The following is a 16,665-nucleotide window of genomic DNA, read 5'->3' as shown; positions in this document are numbered from 1 at the left end:
GTGACACTCTCTGCCGACAACTCCTGCTGACAACGCTGAGGCATTAAAGGCTTTTGCTTAAAAGGGCGAATATTCACAACCACGTGATGAAGGACATGGTATAGCCAGCCTTATTTTTTTTTTCACAATAAAAATAGGCGAGACCAGCGCATTACCGCTACTTTCCCTTCACTTAATGATGGCACTGCAAACGAATTTTCCCGCGAACAAATTAACTTCAACAAGCCAAACCGCTCAGCATTTATGGCATAGCGATGCCAGTGTGTATGATACTGATGCTTTGAACAACATTACCACAATGCATGTTGGTTTGTTTACGCTGTCTCGGCGAACCTGCAGCTTCACATTGTGTCGCTTATTCAAAGCGTAATCGAGCTTTGTGCCAGCTGTCCATGTCTGGCACAGTGGGATCAACATACTCCTACGATCTTCATAGGCACACTCTTTCACACCCAATAATGTTGTAGTGTGACTGCGCGTAGAGCATGAGGTCGGGAATTTGTGAGTGCAGGCGACCTGCAGTTTCTGTCGATCCACCCACTCAATTTTCTCATTGATTGACAACTACACTAATAAGGTTAGCGACCACACAACCATTGTTGGTACTGTTCTGAATAAGTGTGTTAGAACGTTCCAGTTTTACTGAGCTTGAAAACATGTTCCAAGCCTACGAAAGTGGCCCTGTACGGTGGTCTGCAAGGGAAATGGCGGCCACGAGCACCTTTGCAGTACTATAAAATTTTCTAGTGACTCTAGTTGGAATCGGGCGTCGCTGTGGGCGCAAGCTCTCTTATTCTTTTTTTCGTGGCCTCTGCAAGCTGCCCCCTACATACACAGCATATTGCAGCATCAGCAATGTGCGGGTTGTGCTTAGAGCCAAAAATTGCGATCGCGAAATCAACAATGTGCAGGCCATGCATCATGACAATCTTCTCACGGTGCGAGGTGTGGTTTACTGCGGGTACAGCACGACAGAAGATGAGAATAAACTGCTGCTTGCACATACAGCGCAACAGACGACAATCACAGCGTAGCGACTAGAGGAGTCAACGATGTGCTCAAGGCTGCGATTGTGGCTTGTGCATTCGCTACGTCTGTAATGGCGAGAAAGGATGTATGCACTCTGCCCTATAATTTAGAAATTTGTGTCACCCCAGCATTTATAGCAACAGACATCGCAATATTAAGATTCCAGCGTATCCAAGAACCCTGAAAGCTTTAAAAACATGTTTTTAAGTGAACTTTGAAGCATCGAGTCAAACTTCATGCTACAAACATGTGGCACGACATAAGGGGATCCAAAGACCACCTCCATATTTATATATATATATATATACATACGCGGAGACTCTTGAGACTTCCTTGGACTGCCAGAAGATCAAATCAGTCGATATTGTCGACCATAAACCCTGACTGCTCATTGGAGGGTCAAATTCTAAAGTTAAAGCTCAGCTACTTTGGTCATCTGATGAGAAGAGAGGAGTCGCTGGAGAAATATTTGATGTTGGGAAAGGTTGAGGGTGACCGGAGAAAGGGTAGGCAGCGAACGCGATGGTTAGATGGCATCCTCGAGGCGCTGCAGATGAAGTTATGTGATGTTAGGAAGGTAGTGAGAGACCGGAAAGCATGGCGTGATATGGTCCATAGGGTCACGAAGAGTCAAACACGACTGAACTGAACTGATATATATATATATATATATATATATATATATATATATGAAGGAAAGAAGCCAACAGTTGGCGAGGCCAAGGAAAGCGTTGGGGATGGTACTTTATGTCTTTTTTTTTTTTAATGTTTACTTGGATAATCACAGAAATTAGTAATGTAATCTGTTTAGGGGAAAGATAATTAAACACAAAGTAGAAGAAAAAACAACGTGTTGATGGTGGGAACCATCGGCACGTTGTTTTTTCTTCTACTTTGTGTTTATCTTTCCCCTAAACAGATTACATTACTAATTTCTGTGATTATCCAAGTAAACATTATAAAAAAAAAGACATAAAGTACCATCCCCAACGCTTTCCTTGGCCTCGCCAACTGTTGGCTTCTTTCCTTCATGTATTATAATGAGAACCCTCATTGCCCCTATATATATATATATTATATATATATATATTATATATATATATATATATATATATATATATATATATATATATATACATATATATATACATATATATACATAATATCGACAGAATATTTTTTTCAGAGTTCCTTCAAGCGGAGCGTTGAAGATTTGACCCCAGCCGCATAATGAGAGTACATGACAAGTTGAAACGTTTACATAACCAGATGCTGAGAGATTACCGCAACAATGCCAACTCCCGGGTGGCACTTTGCAGATCACTGTGAGCACAGCGGACAACGGTGCTATAACGCTAATTTGGGAACGCAGCACAAGAAAACAAAATCGAAAGGACACACACGAGAGCTTGATCATGTGTGTCCCTTCTTCCCCCCCCCCCCCTCTTCTTTTGTCCTTGTAATCATAGCAATAAGTTCCCCCCCAAAAAACGCACCAAGTTGCTCATTTCAGCATCCTTCTACAATGCTGTTAATGTCTCAAAGTGATTCGGGCTACGGAAGACGCTGTATGAATACTTCCGGAAATATCGACCATCTGAGGTTCATTAGAGGGGCGATGACAGGGTCGTTCGATGTATTCCCATTTTATACTTCTGTGAATAATATAAAAGTTTGTGATTCTACTCTAAAGTTTTATTGACTAGTTTTATTGCATATTACAAAAAACGCGATAGAAATCGAAATCAGGAAACTCCATCCATTGAGAGCGACCGCCATTTTGAAATGCTTGTGTGATGTCACAATAGGTGGCGCAGCACAGTCTGCAATATCAAGAAATGTCTCGTGGACAATTGACACAATGTCACCCCTCATGCAGAAGTGCTTGATGAAGATGTTACTGCACACAAGCAATATAGAGTAAAGTATGTTTTTCTTCAGCATAAGGCACGGTCACAGTCAGAGGGTTGCACGTAGCTAGGTTCTTTAGCTTAGCGACACACTGATCTATCACAATACACCAGCGATGAAGTCAGCATGACCAACGATCGCCTATCACCGTGGCATGAGGTTTGTGGCATACGGAACTGATCAGCGGACAGTCGCCCAAGCTGTTTTGGTGAGATCGAAGGCTGAGCGAGAACTTGATACCCGATGAGTTAACAACCTGAATGCCTGCACTTGTCAGTAGCTTAACCGTGTTAGAAAAAGGAAAGCAAGCAGCTCTTTATATGTTCCCCCTTTTCATCAGATATTATCTTGGCCAGACACTATACTGCCAACCCGTTCTGCGACAAATAGGCCTAGCGTGAGTATGTGGGGTTCGGGTGTACAGTTTCGACGATTACGGAGCACACATTTACAAGCTGTATCGGTTGCATGTCACCATTGAGTATAGTTCTGACAGTAGTGACCTTGTCGGAGCTAAGACGAGGAATAACCAGCTCCGACAGCGTTTGGGTTCGAACTGCATTTTTTATTGCACTCCTCACGCTGAGGCCCCTGGTGCCAACCTCTTCTTCTTTGTCCAGCGCCATGTCATGGCTTGCAATAAGAGCTTGGAGCAAGGGACACTACAGGGCTCTCCCTCATAGAATGGAAGCAACGGAATCTGCCCATGCAACGAATGAGTTTGGTGACAGAGTTGAAGTGAGAGTGAGTTGAGGGGTCACGGTTGAAGGAGTGGAAATATAGGCAGGTTTCAGCCTGTCAGCAGACACAACATCATCACGACTGTTGATGTCTAGGATGAACGTCTTCGTCACACGTTGGAGCATGCGGGATGGTCTGTCATAAGCCGGTGTTAGGGGAGGACGAATGTGGTCATGGCAAACGAAAACATGGCTGCAGAAGTCCAGATCCTGACTCACAAACATGGATTGAGGGTGACGATTAGCTGGAATGACCGCAGTGATGTGTCGAAATGTGTTCCGGAGGTCTCGGAGGTAAGGTGAAGCATCATGAATGAGCAAAGGGGACGAAGGAGAGAAGAATTCCCCAGGAAGTCGCAAAGGAACGCCATAGACCAGCTCAGCAGAAGAGCAGCCAAGGTCAGCCTTCAGTGCTGAGCGGGTGCCCAGAAGGACGATGGGAAGATGGTCGGACCAGCGTTCCCTCGGTTGATAAGTGGTAAGGTTGGCGATGAAGACGTTCCAGCATACCATTTTCCAAAGGATGGTAGGCGGTCGTATGAATGTGGTGGATGCCCAGGATGTTGGCAAGGGCAGTGAGCAGGGCAGACTGAAACTGGCGACCGCAGTCGGTGGTGACAACAGACGGGCAGCCGAAACGAGACAACCAGCCGGCCATGAAAGCCGTAGCAACTGTCTCTACTGTAGTGTCAGAAATGGGTATAACCTCGGGCCAGCAAGTGAAGCGATCCATACATGTGAGCAGGTAAGAGGCCACATGCGATGACAGAAGAGGTACAAAAATGTCTATGTGGACGTGGGAGAACCTCACATCAGGAGGCTGAGAAAGAGAGGTAGGCATGACAGTATGCCGTCAAACTTTCATGCACTGAAATTGAAGGCAGGTTCGTGCCCAACAACGAACATCGCCATTCATGCTCAGCCACAGGAAGCGCGGTGTAACCAGCTTTTGTGTGGCATGAATACCAGGGTGGCTGATGTGCTGCAATTTGTCAAATATGGCACGTCGGAAAGCCAAAGGTACGTAGGGGCAGGGAACACCAGTGAATGTCTTGCATGTAATCAATGTGGAGAAAAATGGCAACAGACATTACGCGAAGGACAGGGATGTGGACGAGGAATGAAGACGATGCAGCTGTGGGTCCTTGCACTCTGCGGTTTCTAACTCCTCCATATCCACTGGTGAATCGGATGTCATGGCACCGACACGGGACAGTGCATCAGCAGCAGCATTTCCTGGTCCATGGACGTGACCGAGATCCACTGTAAACTCTGAGATAAAAGACAGCTGGTGAATCTTGCATTCAGTGTAGGTTCTGTGATTCCGTTGGAAGGCAAACATCAAGGGCTTACGGTCTGTGATGATGTGAAAGTCCCGACCCTCCAGGAAGTGGTGGAAAAGCCTGATAGTAAGGTCAGGGGTAGGAGCAGGCTCGAGCGTTTTGGAGCAGTTTTGGGAGCAGTAATAAATACATTTTGGAGCAGCTTTGGAGCAATGAAACAAGAGTTATGGAGCATTTGAATTATGTCTTGAAGCACATTTCTAAGATGAAACGCCATTGATAATTGCTTTTTTTTTTCTGAACTAGAAAATCTACAATTTGATTCTTTTTTATGCACATTCAATGCCTTTCCAACTTGGCACTCATCTCCGACAAGACAAACAGCTAAAGCACGTAAACTGTATATATATATACATAACACAGGCTGACCTTAGCAACCACTTGGAACAGGCCAGCAGCAAACGAAATGCTTGCTGGTGCACTTCATAACTGAACACCTAGTCTGACCTAATGTGTTTACCTATTTTGACCTGATGGGTTCAAATGTCGAGTCTATACTTCGACGTGCTTGAGCAGCAATACTAATTTGGAGTCCAGATGAATGGGAATGACATTTCCACTCCCTATCTTGGGCATATCTACCTATTTATTTATTTAGAACACAGCTCAAAGCCTTCAAATATGAAGTATTACATGATCCTCTTCAATCCTATGCCTGGGCTTATCTGATAAATTCCTGAGAATTGGTTATTTTGTCTGCCAAAAAGGCACCTTCGTGGCATCGCAGATGACTGCAGCGCCACCTCGATTGCCTTGTTTGTTTGTAAACATGGAGGAAGTTAGCAGGGGTGGAAGTGGCTTGAGCATTTTGGAGTAGCTTTGGAACATAGATAGCATTGAAGGGTATATCATCATTCAGCTTTACTTCACTGCTTTCATCATTCTTTGCTTGAGAAATGCTCGGGCTCATTTTTAATATCTTTGCAGTAGGCCATATGCCTTTCCAACACTGGTGAGAAGTTTCCTAGTGATTCACAGCTTTAGTGTTCCAACCCATAAAGCTTCAAGTATGATTTTGTCTGACGTAGGCCTAAAGTGCTTCTCAGGGACACAAGAGCTTGGTGTTGAAGTACTGGCTTGTTTTCACAGTAAAAGCGCTACAAAAACTTGTGTATTTTTTGCAGCCGGACAAGTTTCCTAATGGCTCATGGTAGTTTACGCTATCTGCTTCATTTGCTACTCTCTCCACTGGCAATTAAAAAGGCTGGAAGGAGCGCTACATCACAGACATAGTGCATTTTTTTCGCAATTAAAAACTCCAATAACCTGTGGCTCATACTAAATTTACTTGCGAACAAATATTTATTATGCTCCATGCTTCCTTCGCTTACAAAAATCTTATCTGTGTTAAGCCCAGTGCAAGATGCGTTATATCTTTGCCCCTGGCGCTGTGACATTGTTCCCATGTTCTGCTAAATTTGATGGCAGAACATCAAGGCTGCCAGTTTGAAGCAGTTTTGGAGCAGTATTGCATTTTGGAGCAGGATGGAGCAGGGAAAGCAGTTTGGAGCAGCGCTTCCACCCCTGTAAGGTATACTGCGAGGAGTTCTCGACCAAAGGTGCTGTATCTAGCCTCTGGTGGCTTTAGCTTTTGTGAGAAAAAAACCGAAAGGCTGCTAACGTAGTACTGAAGTACTGCACTGACTGCAATGCTAGATGCATCAGTGACAAGATGCAGGGGAGCGTCAGGAACAGGGTATATTAGCAAATGGCGTCTGCGAGTGCCTTCTTCATCATCAGTGCACTCAAGTGGCACAGCTGGATCCTTTTTTGGTAGCCAAAAGGTTGGTTAGAGGCTTCAGGAAATTGGCACACTTGGTGAGAAAGCGGCAGTGAAAGTTCAGAAGGCCCAACAGTTCCCTGAGCTTCTTAAGTGATGTAGGGGGTGGAAAACCCTGAAGGGCCTTTATTTTACTGTCGAGAGGCCGGATACCTTGTGGAGTGACAAGATGGCCTAGAAAATCAATTGTAGCAATGCCGAAAAGGCACTTGTCCAGATTGATAACAAGGCCATATTCATCAAGGCGTTGGAAAAGGGCACGCAGGTGAGCTGTGTGTTCATCCTTGGAGGAGCGTGCAACGAGGAGATCATTGATGTAAGCGAAAACAAAGTTGAGGCCTCGCATAACCTTGTTTATAGTTCTCTGAAAAGTCTGTGCAGTGTTGCGCAATACAAAAGGCATTCTCACATACTCAAAGAGGCCGAAAATGGTGTGGTAATGACTGTCTTCGGAATATCAGCGGGCTCCATGGGGATTTGATGGTAAGCCTTCACTAAGTCAATCTTAGAAAAGATCATACAACCAGCCAAATTTGATGAGAAGTCCTGTATGTGAGGAAGTGAATAGCGGTCTGGTAAGGTGTGAGCATTGAGGGCACGGTAATCTCCACATATCCTCCAGTCGCCCGAATCTTTCTTTGGCACCATGTGGAGTAGCGATGCCCAGTTGATGGAGGAAGGGCGCACAATTCCGAGTTCAAGCAAGTGTTCTCCAGACAGGTGATGAGGGCGAGCAAACACAGGTGGTCCAGAGGTCACGATGTGGTGGGTGATCGAATGTTTCACCGGTGACTCTCCGGAGTGCGGCTTCATGATGTTGGGAAAATCGGCAAGGATTTTCCCATACGGCGAAGCAGGGATGAGAGCTCAAAGACCTGCCACGGAAGAGGTGGAGAGTACACCTTTGACGGAGAGTTTCATACTGAGATCGATGAGGCGCTGGCCCTGCATATCGACAGCGAGGTTGAAAAAAACCGAGGAAATCAGTGCCGAAAACAGCTTGCGAGACATCGGCGATGATGAAAATTTAGCAGAAGGCCCGGTGCAATCTGAGATTAAGTGTAAGAGACCATTGGCCGTATGTGCTGATGGGGGAATTGTTTGGAACGGGGAGGTCGGTTCATTGCAACGACGATCTGCCCAAGCTGCTTGTATTACACTGACCTGTGCTGCCGCGTCAACGAGGAAGCGAGCACCAGTGATCTTGTCTGAAACATAAAATAGGCGGCATGTCCGTCCACTAGTACCGCTTGCAGTCGTCTGTGGCTGGTTGCAGCGTTTCCCAACCAAGAGTACGGGTGGGTGCACTTGCGGGCAGAGCTGCCGAAAATACGGTGGTATGAGCACACGGCCGAGGAGGAGGAGTCTTGCCGTGCTTCAGATGGTTGGTGTTCCGGCGAGGGCGGCGGTGCCTGGGAGTGGCGGCGGGACTGGAACCTTGGCGAAGAACGGCATGGCAGGAATGTGAGGTCATCAAGCCGCTTGGCTAAAGCACCCAGTCGTTTTTCTATGCTCACAAGCTGGGAGGCTGTGGTAGTAGTGGAAGGCGGAGTGGTCACAGCGCTAATGCTGGCGTGCCTTGAGTAATCCACAACACAGTCAGCGAGGTCGGCAAGTTTGTCCAGAGAGACATCACCTGCAGCCGTGAGGACGATGACCATGTCCTGGGGAAGCTGCTGGAGAAACAACTTGCGTAGTAAACTGTCTGGCCCCAAGGGAGAGTCTCCAAGCAGCTGTTGCATACGACGGAGGAGCTACAAGGACGGCTATCCCCGAGCTCTGCAGCGGTGAGGAGCTGTTGGAGTCGGCTGTGCTCAGACGCTGATTTGCGATCAACGAGAGCTGCCTTCAACATGTCAAAAAGTAGGGCCGTGTCTGGTGAGGCGATAATGTCAGCTAATTCCTCGGCAACGTCAGGAGGCAGGGAGGACTTCGGTTTTCATACAGCCGGTTTCATACACCCTGCTCTTTAAGTAACCCCACAAAAAAAAAATCGAGTGGGGTCAAGTCTGGCGAACGCGGTGGCCACGCAATTGGTCCGCCGCGCCCAATCCACTGTTCAGGGAAGGAGCTGTTCAGAAACTGCACAGCCTGTGTCGCCGAATGTGGAGGTGCTCCATCATGCTGAAACCACATTGACCTATGAGCATTTAGTGGCAACTCGCAAACAAAAGTAGAGACACAGTTATTTAAAATCTCAGCAACATAACCCTTGCCAGTAAGATTCCCATCAATAAAATAAGGCCCAACAATGCGACCTCGGAAAATACCGCACCATACATTTGGCGACCCCCGAACCTGATGGAGATGTGGACGCACCCAATGTGGGTTCGTCTGGGACCAGTAGTGGGCATTATGCACATTGATCCCCCCGTTCCAGCTGAATTGGGCCTCGTCAGTTCACAAGATATTCTGCAAGAAGTCAGGGTTCTGATCACATTGGATTAGACACCAGTTGCAAAAGTCCAGCCTTTTTTGGTAGTCATTCACCATCAATTCCTGATGCAGACACATATGATAAGGATGGTATTTGTGCGCTGACAGCAGCCCCCAAACAGTGGAAATACTGGCACCGGTCACTTGGGCGATTTCTTGCACGCTGGCTTCTGGCTTCGCGGCGACGAATGACATCACAGCAGTCTCATGTGGTTCGGCTGCTGGTGCTTTCCACTTCCTTCTTTGAGGCTGCACAGATCCAGTCGTACGGAATCGGTTGAAGATGGTCTTGAAAGTTGGTTGCGCAGGCACACGAGAATCTGGATGCTTGGCCTTGTACATCTGTGCCGCCAACTTGCTGTTTTCATTTGCACTGATGTAGGCAATAACAATGTCTACCTTTTCAGCGATCGAAAAGTTGCACTGCACTGCCGAAGCCATTCTGCAATTGATGTTGTGGCGGCAACAGAAGATGCATCCAAAAACATGAGCGAAAGAGCAGAATTGAAAGGTCAAAAGTGCCACTCGTTACCGAGTAAAAAAAGAAAACATCCACTAGTGCGATATCTGTGCATGTACTGCTTTTCTTTTTATTTCACCCTCTGGGAGCCAAAGCTTATAGTCAAGGGGGAGGGCTGATTTGCCCATACCATCAGCGCTATGCCCGCACCATGACAAGCTTCGCCCACAATGCGTTGGTGATATCTCAAGATCCTACCAGACCATGACGCAGCTCCAGGCGCGCGACCGCCTCCAGACGGCTGGTTTCTCTCGGCGACGTCACGGCTGCATCACTCATGGGCGTGCATAAGTGCGCGCCTCGACTGCTAGGTTCCGTTTTCGTGCGTCGAAAGCGGCCAGAATTGCCAGCACTGCAGTCCTTAAGAAATGCGCGTTTCTTGTCGTTTAAAATACTATTTGGCATTCTCACACCGGTAGCTCACTGTTGCAATTTAAAAGCAGCTCCTAGCTGGTATAAATAAAAAGTTAATTAGGAATCTTAGTTAATTATTAAGCTGATTAGTACCCTTTAAGGCTCCTGATTTTTCTCTACTCTTAATACAACAGCTAAACGAAGAATCGACACTAAAACTTAAATTTCCTATATTTAAAAAATAGGTAAAATCTTAGATGAAACACCCTGTATATGTGGGAGCATTTGTTGCTAAAACAAGCTAACTCTCATAACGTATGAATAAATATGTTTCTGATGGTATGCTTAAATAGTACAGCAGAAGCCCATTGATTTCGGCCTCTTGGAAAATCTTTAGACAGAAGCCCAAAACAAATATGAGGATCACTAAGGTCGAATATTATAATGAAGGCTTCACAAAGAAAAAAGAGAATATGCAAATAAAATCTTTTTGGTGAAGAAAAAAAAAAACTCAGCGACCACCGTCTATGGCGTGCATGCAAGAGTGCAGCTGACATCATAAATGGCAGACATGGGGATGATATGTCATTGTAACGTCAGCGGCCAATGGTTGCCAGACCAAGAAGCTGCTTTCAAATCAATAAAGAAAAATTCATTTTAAAAGTTTCTACTACACCGAATGAGCTCTAATTTCGAGGAATCATAATTTAAGGTGTGTGGAGTGAAATGCAATAATCAGTTTATGCTCAAATATTAGTCATGACCCCTTTAACAACATGCACATTAAAACTGCGCAGCACACAAGCGCCTTGCTTTTCACCTCGAAAAGCGGCCGCCGCAGCTGGGATTCAATCCCTCGTCCTGTGGTACACCAGTCGAGTGTGCTAACCACTGAGCCACTGCGTTGGGACATTCTTAGTTTCGCATCACTACTCGAGAGGTGGCGCATTACGGGAGCCGCATGAACTAGTGTTAGTGTCGCTGTAGTCGAGCTTTTTTACATCGTCTGCTAGTGCGGCAGTTTCGTTTGCTTGAGTAATGAAAGGTATGTCGGATTTTCAAGCTGTTTTGGAGTGAAGCTTCACTTCTCACATGCAAAGTTGAAAGCCAAACAACACTTGCAAAATGTACTATGGTGAGGTCCTGGTGTCCATGAAGTAAGGTGAGATACTGCGACTTTCTTTCCTGTAAACCATTACGTTATAGAGGTCATTTTTCCCTTCTCGCATGCTGTGCTGGAGGTCAAATCAAGGTTAGAAATGACCCCTACAGCACGGTTCAGGTTTCTACTGAGAAAGTGTGACAAATACTGTGCCGTTCATTGCTATAAATCCTTCCATTAGAGGTTACTTTCAAGCCTGATTTGATCTTCAGCTTTGCGCTTGGAAATGACTGCTAACAGGATGGTTTATAGGATGCAAAGGCACAGTATCTATCACATTTTCTTTGTAGACACCTGAACCGCACCATAAGGGAAGGAAGGCAGCAGTGAAACCAAAGAGAAACAGGTGCCGCAGTAGACGAAGTAATTTCGATCACCTGGCTGACATCGCACAACACATGGATAACTCTGTTTCGGCTTCATTAAAACAGCCACCAGTGGTCAGGTTCGAACTCAGATTAAGTAGTCGAGCGTCTTAACCACCATCGCGGGGCATGTGGCATAATCAGCCACACTTTTGAAGTGAAGCTCCACTTCTCGCATGCAGAGCTGAATGCCAAATCAGGCTTGCAAATAGAGGTGGCCCCTAACAGGAGGCGGCATAGCTGTGCGCTTCGCAGTCACCTCCGCCGCCCGTCGCTCTAACCGCTTGTTCTTGCCAGTAGTGTCATGTGGGTCACATAGTGAATCGTCAGGTACAGCCACACTGATTTTTTAATAATATAGTGCCAGCATCGACCAAACTGCTGGTCAGTGCCCTACAACAACAACAAGCCTGCAACACGGCGAAAGTTCGCGCACGCGCACGAATGTGGAGCATCATCTGCTATGCTATCCGATCGCAAAGACACACTCCCTGCCACAATATCTGTTCACAAAAAAGAAAGCGGTGGGCACTAGGGAACACGTGCTTTGCTTGGCGCCTCTTTTGTCATGCTTGCACCTAATTTATGGCTACTCAAATCAGAAGGTTTGCGTTTCAAGCTATGCTTTGCTACATGCTGCTGTATTTCCTTTCTTTTACTCTTTTCCTTATCTTAACTCTGCTGTGCCCCCCCCCCCCCCCCCCCAGCGCGGCCTCCCAGGAAATAAAAAGAGGACAGTCACATCTAAGTGAGTTCTCGTTTTTACTGCTTAACTTACTGAAAAACAAACAAATTACAAGGGTCAAAAATGCATGCTGAAACACCTTGCACTCAAAATTCTAATCACAGCCTTTTGGGGTCTGCGAAAAATTCTAATACTAATAATTCCTGGCTTATAAGCGCACATAGTTGCTGCATAATCCCCTGTTATTGTGATATGAACTTAAGTTATTCGGTGAATAGCCAACATGTACCTAAACCACAACTTCATTGATTTCAGCTGTAGATGCGGTCCCCGTCAGAATATTATATATGAAGCAGTTCAGTGCCACGCGATGAATATGAACACTATTTGTCATAAAATTTATTTAGACGTCTCCACTGGTTAACAACTAAGCAGCAGTCCCTAAGAATACTCTGTTCAAAGGGGCAGCTATTTTACTGTGGTAAGTGCAGAGGTTTTGTGCTCTTCGCGTTCTTATGGCGCAGTAGGTTTTCGCTGTTTTTTTTTCAAAACCACCTATGGCACGTGTACTCCATATAGAGATCCAGCTCTCTGTCGTGTTATCTTCGTAGGTGCTACTTCTCCCGCTGAGGAAATGCGATATAGCCTATCAGATGTTCTATGGTCGATTGATTATAACAAAATTTTCTTCAATTCGTCTGCAGATGCACTCATATGCGTATCGTCCTGCCCGTCTCTAGCAGAACTGAAAGCAAAAGTAGGGTGTATACAGCTGCGAGTGGATTTTAGGTTTCTCTTGGGGACGGATAGGGTGTGCCCCGTTTGAACCCTATTTTTTATGAACACTTTCATTTAAGATGTAGAGGTCTGAATACTTTTCACACAGAATATTTGCCGGTGATGGCATTCTTGCTTTTCCGTAGCCCACCTTACATTGTCCCTCATGGGTGCCTGTAATACTTTCTGCGGTTCAGAATGTGAGATGATTGCAAAGTAAAGGAACCTAACCAGCTTCAGGAAACTGGAATTGTATGTATTTCAGTTTCCTGTTCTGGTGGCAATGAGAGGAAAAATCTTGTTAATGATAGAATTGGGGGTTTTGATGCCTGGATGTTTCTAACTCGCAAACATTCATATTTGTCGAGAACTTGTATGTTGTTAACTATTTATTTACGAAAATTAATAAAACAAGAAGAAACAGTGAGACAAAACTATTTACGCCATGACTAAGCATTTGATCAGACAAATTTAGCCCCGGTTCAAACTAGAGCACTTACTTTTAAAACCTCTGTCCCCACCCTTAGCGCGCAGCCAGAAATCAATATAGCAACAGTTTAGGCTCCTCATCAATTAATATTTAGGGAAAGGAAAAATACTTTTTCTGCAGCTAATCAAAGCCAGGAGTAGCGGACTTCTTTGGTTTCTTTCAGCTTCTTTTTTTTTCAACACACACATGGTGTATGCGTGTGCGAAGAAAGACACAAAAGCGGCCGTAAGAAGGTCCGTTACAACGCACTGACGCTGTTGGAAAGCAGACCTTCTCAGCTTCTGCTGCCTCACACAAGAAGAGGACATCCGCTTCTCGTGCGCGCCGTGTGTGCGGTGACGTTCGCTTGTTCTGGAGCAGTGCCACCTCCATACCTCTGTGTCTCAGAGGTTGCAAAGACGACAGGCAGAATCTGATCCTCCAGTGGACTTAGCTTGCCGGGAGGCTGCCGCACTGAGACGAAGAAAGGCAGGTGAAGCAAAATGTATCGCGGCTTTTGCTTTGGTTTGTCATCATCGAGTATAGTTCTGACAGTAGTGACCCCAAATCTACAACTGCTTATATCACAAAACGCGTGTGCACATTGAGCAGAAAGCGTCAATGTGACCCTCTCTGGCAAGAGCAGCTGATTAGCAGCTGGCAGCTGGCAGCGCCGCTTGTGGGTACCTGGCACAGACAGGAGACGTGGCATCCACGGCACTTCTTGCAGCACTGTTGTAGTTTGTGAAGAAATAAAGATGCAACTGGTGTGAAAAGAAGTGGATACTTTTGGTATTGCAAGCTCAGCTTACCTTTTATGCCTTTGCCTAACTTTTTTTCTAACTGCCTTGTGATGCACTCCAAGTACAGACGTTTTAGAGCATCTCTTTAAGGATATTCCTACTATCAAGGACTACAAGCACATTGCAGATGAGCAAGAAGTGCGAATTAGAATGGGGTGGTACACTGCCGTCTCTACTCTTTCCAGGTCTTCCAGGGAGAATGCCAAAGCCAAGATAACGTGCAGCAAAGATCACTCATAAAGCTTACTTTCGTGCAGACTGATATAACTACTGGGGTTGTTGCATCCCCAATGTGTCCTACTCAAGCGACCCTCATTCCACTTGAGCTGGTGGCACTCTCCTACTCGGCTCTCTGAACACACTTGGTGACATGTATAACGCTACCCTCTATGGACTGGAGACATGAAATGTGCACCTGAAACCCAGCAACTATAGACAGTTGCTGTCCTATATCTCATATGCATGTATAGAGGCAAATGCAGAAAGACAGATAGGCAGACCACTTACTTACTTTTTTCAATCTGCGTCTGCAAAGACAGCTTTGAGCGAGAAAAAAAAAAAACACTTATGCTCCACCTTATGAGGCGACAGCATTAATGGCTCCCCTTGCGGACCCTCTCGCTTATTGAGTGATCTATTATCTTGTGCATTATTATCCCCCCTTAGCATACACAGATATCCCATTTGTAACTAATAAGCCAATCAAACGTGCCTCTATCTCTCACAAAGGCAAAGCCAGAGCCTGTCACTCTCATGTGCTAAATAAAAAAACCAATGATGAGCCAACTAGCCCAGGCAAAAGTCTTAATTCTCATATGCTCTCGCGATCACATATGGCCCAACAACTAGACAATGCATGGCCAGAGCCATGTCTGCAATTATGCAGCATTCTCTGGGAACGCTATCGGTTTAAAACACCCAGTATATTTTGTGGGGGTAAGAGAGGGGCAGTAGTAAGAGAGGGGTAGTATTTCGGCTCGCCGCCACTCCGTGGATGCAGCATCCTTGCCAGCGACGGGGACGACACATCGTTATTACTCGAATGTTATTTACTGCACTTGCAAATAATACAGAGCATGCCGGCTAGCTATACATCAACAAGGTTTTCCTTGGAAGGGGCAAGGCTACGTAAGAAAGTCTTCCGACTCACCGGCTGGGGAAGGGGGGCTGTGACTTCAGCGGCGGACATTTGCACGTGCCGTGAATATGGCGTCCGGGATCTCCCGTGCGCACCGCATTCTTCGGACAAAGCCATACCACGGCGTCTGCCGCGGGAGGCGACGAGAGCGTGCGGTATTTACCGGTCGCTTCGCTGTTGGGAACCAGAAGACGGGCGGTCGTGCACGATGGGTAATCCCGTGAGCGCTACGTACTCCGTGCCCGCTCAGTCAGTTCAGTCGTTCAGTCGTGTCCGACTCTTCGTGACCCTATTGACCATGTCACGCCACTCTTTCCGGTCTCTCACTATCTTCCTAAGATCACATAACTTCATCTGCAGTGCCTCGAGGATGCCATCTAACCATCGCGTTCGCTGCCTACCCCTTCTCCGGCGACCCTCAACCTTTCCCAACATCAAATCTTTCTCCAGCGACTCCTCTCTTCTCATCAGATGACCAAAGTAGCTGAGCTTTAACTTTAGAATTTGACCCTCTAATGAGCAGTCAGGGTTTATGGTCGACAATATCGACTGATTTGATCTTCTGGCAGTCCAAGGAACTCTCAAGAGTCTTCGCCAACACCACAATTCAAACGCGTCAATTCTTCGGCGGTCAGCCTTTTTTACAGTCCAACTCTCGCATCCATACATCACAACTGGAAAGACCATACGACGAGTTATACGGATCTTGGTATCCGTATAACTCGCTATCTCGTAGCATTTGCCGGGAGAGGCGGCGGGAGACGACCGCTCGGGTTGCCAGCTGGATCCAGAATCTCTCTGTTATCTCCTCGCAGGAATCCGCGTAGACGTCTTGGTTTTGCACCCATCGCTAGGTCTCCTTCCCCCAAGGGGAGGTATTTACCTGCTCTCCCAGCCGGTGCTGCCTTGAAGCTCGTTAGGGTGGTGGTGATTGGTCGCGGCGAAGGGGAAGGCAATTGGTTTTCCACAGTTTCAAAGGGTTGGAGACTACTCCACAAGCCGCGGGAAGAATTGCTAACCAGCCGCACACTGAAGGCATCGTAGAGACAAGGACAATAAAGTTCTCTACTCTAACTGCAATGAAAAACTGTAATGCACAGAGCGTAACAGCAACAAGGCGACTGAAAAGTACATTACTGAAAAATCAGATTTA

The 16,665-nt window shown here is 46.3% G+C and overlaps 1 protein-coding gene and 1 pseudogene across 3 annotated transcripts in view; both read right to left on the bottom strand.

Annotated features, from left to right (window-relative positions):
• The window catches only part of LOC146194305 (proline dehydrogenase 1, mitochondrial-like), a 251,848-nt gene that overhangs the window by 76,592 nt on the left and 158,591 nt on the right, over positions 1-16,665 (bottom strand). The window lies entirely within an intron of this gene.
• On the bottom strand, positions 7,501-8,545 carry LOC146194309 (uncharacterized; annotated as a pseudogene).

This window comes from Amblyomma maculatum, chromosome 3 (genome assembly GCF_055883805.1).
Source record: "Amblyomma maculatum isolate TAMU_Amacu chromosome 3, ASM5588380v1, whole genome shotgun sequence".
NCBI classification, from domain to species: Eukaryota; Metazoa; Arthropoda; class Arachnida; order Ixodida; family Ixodidae; genus Amblyomma; species Amblyomma maculatum.
Note: the sequence above shows the minus strand (reverse complement) of the source record. Positions and strands in the feature narration are given on the sequence as shown.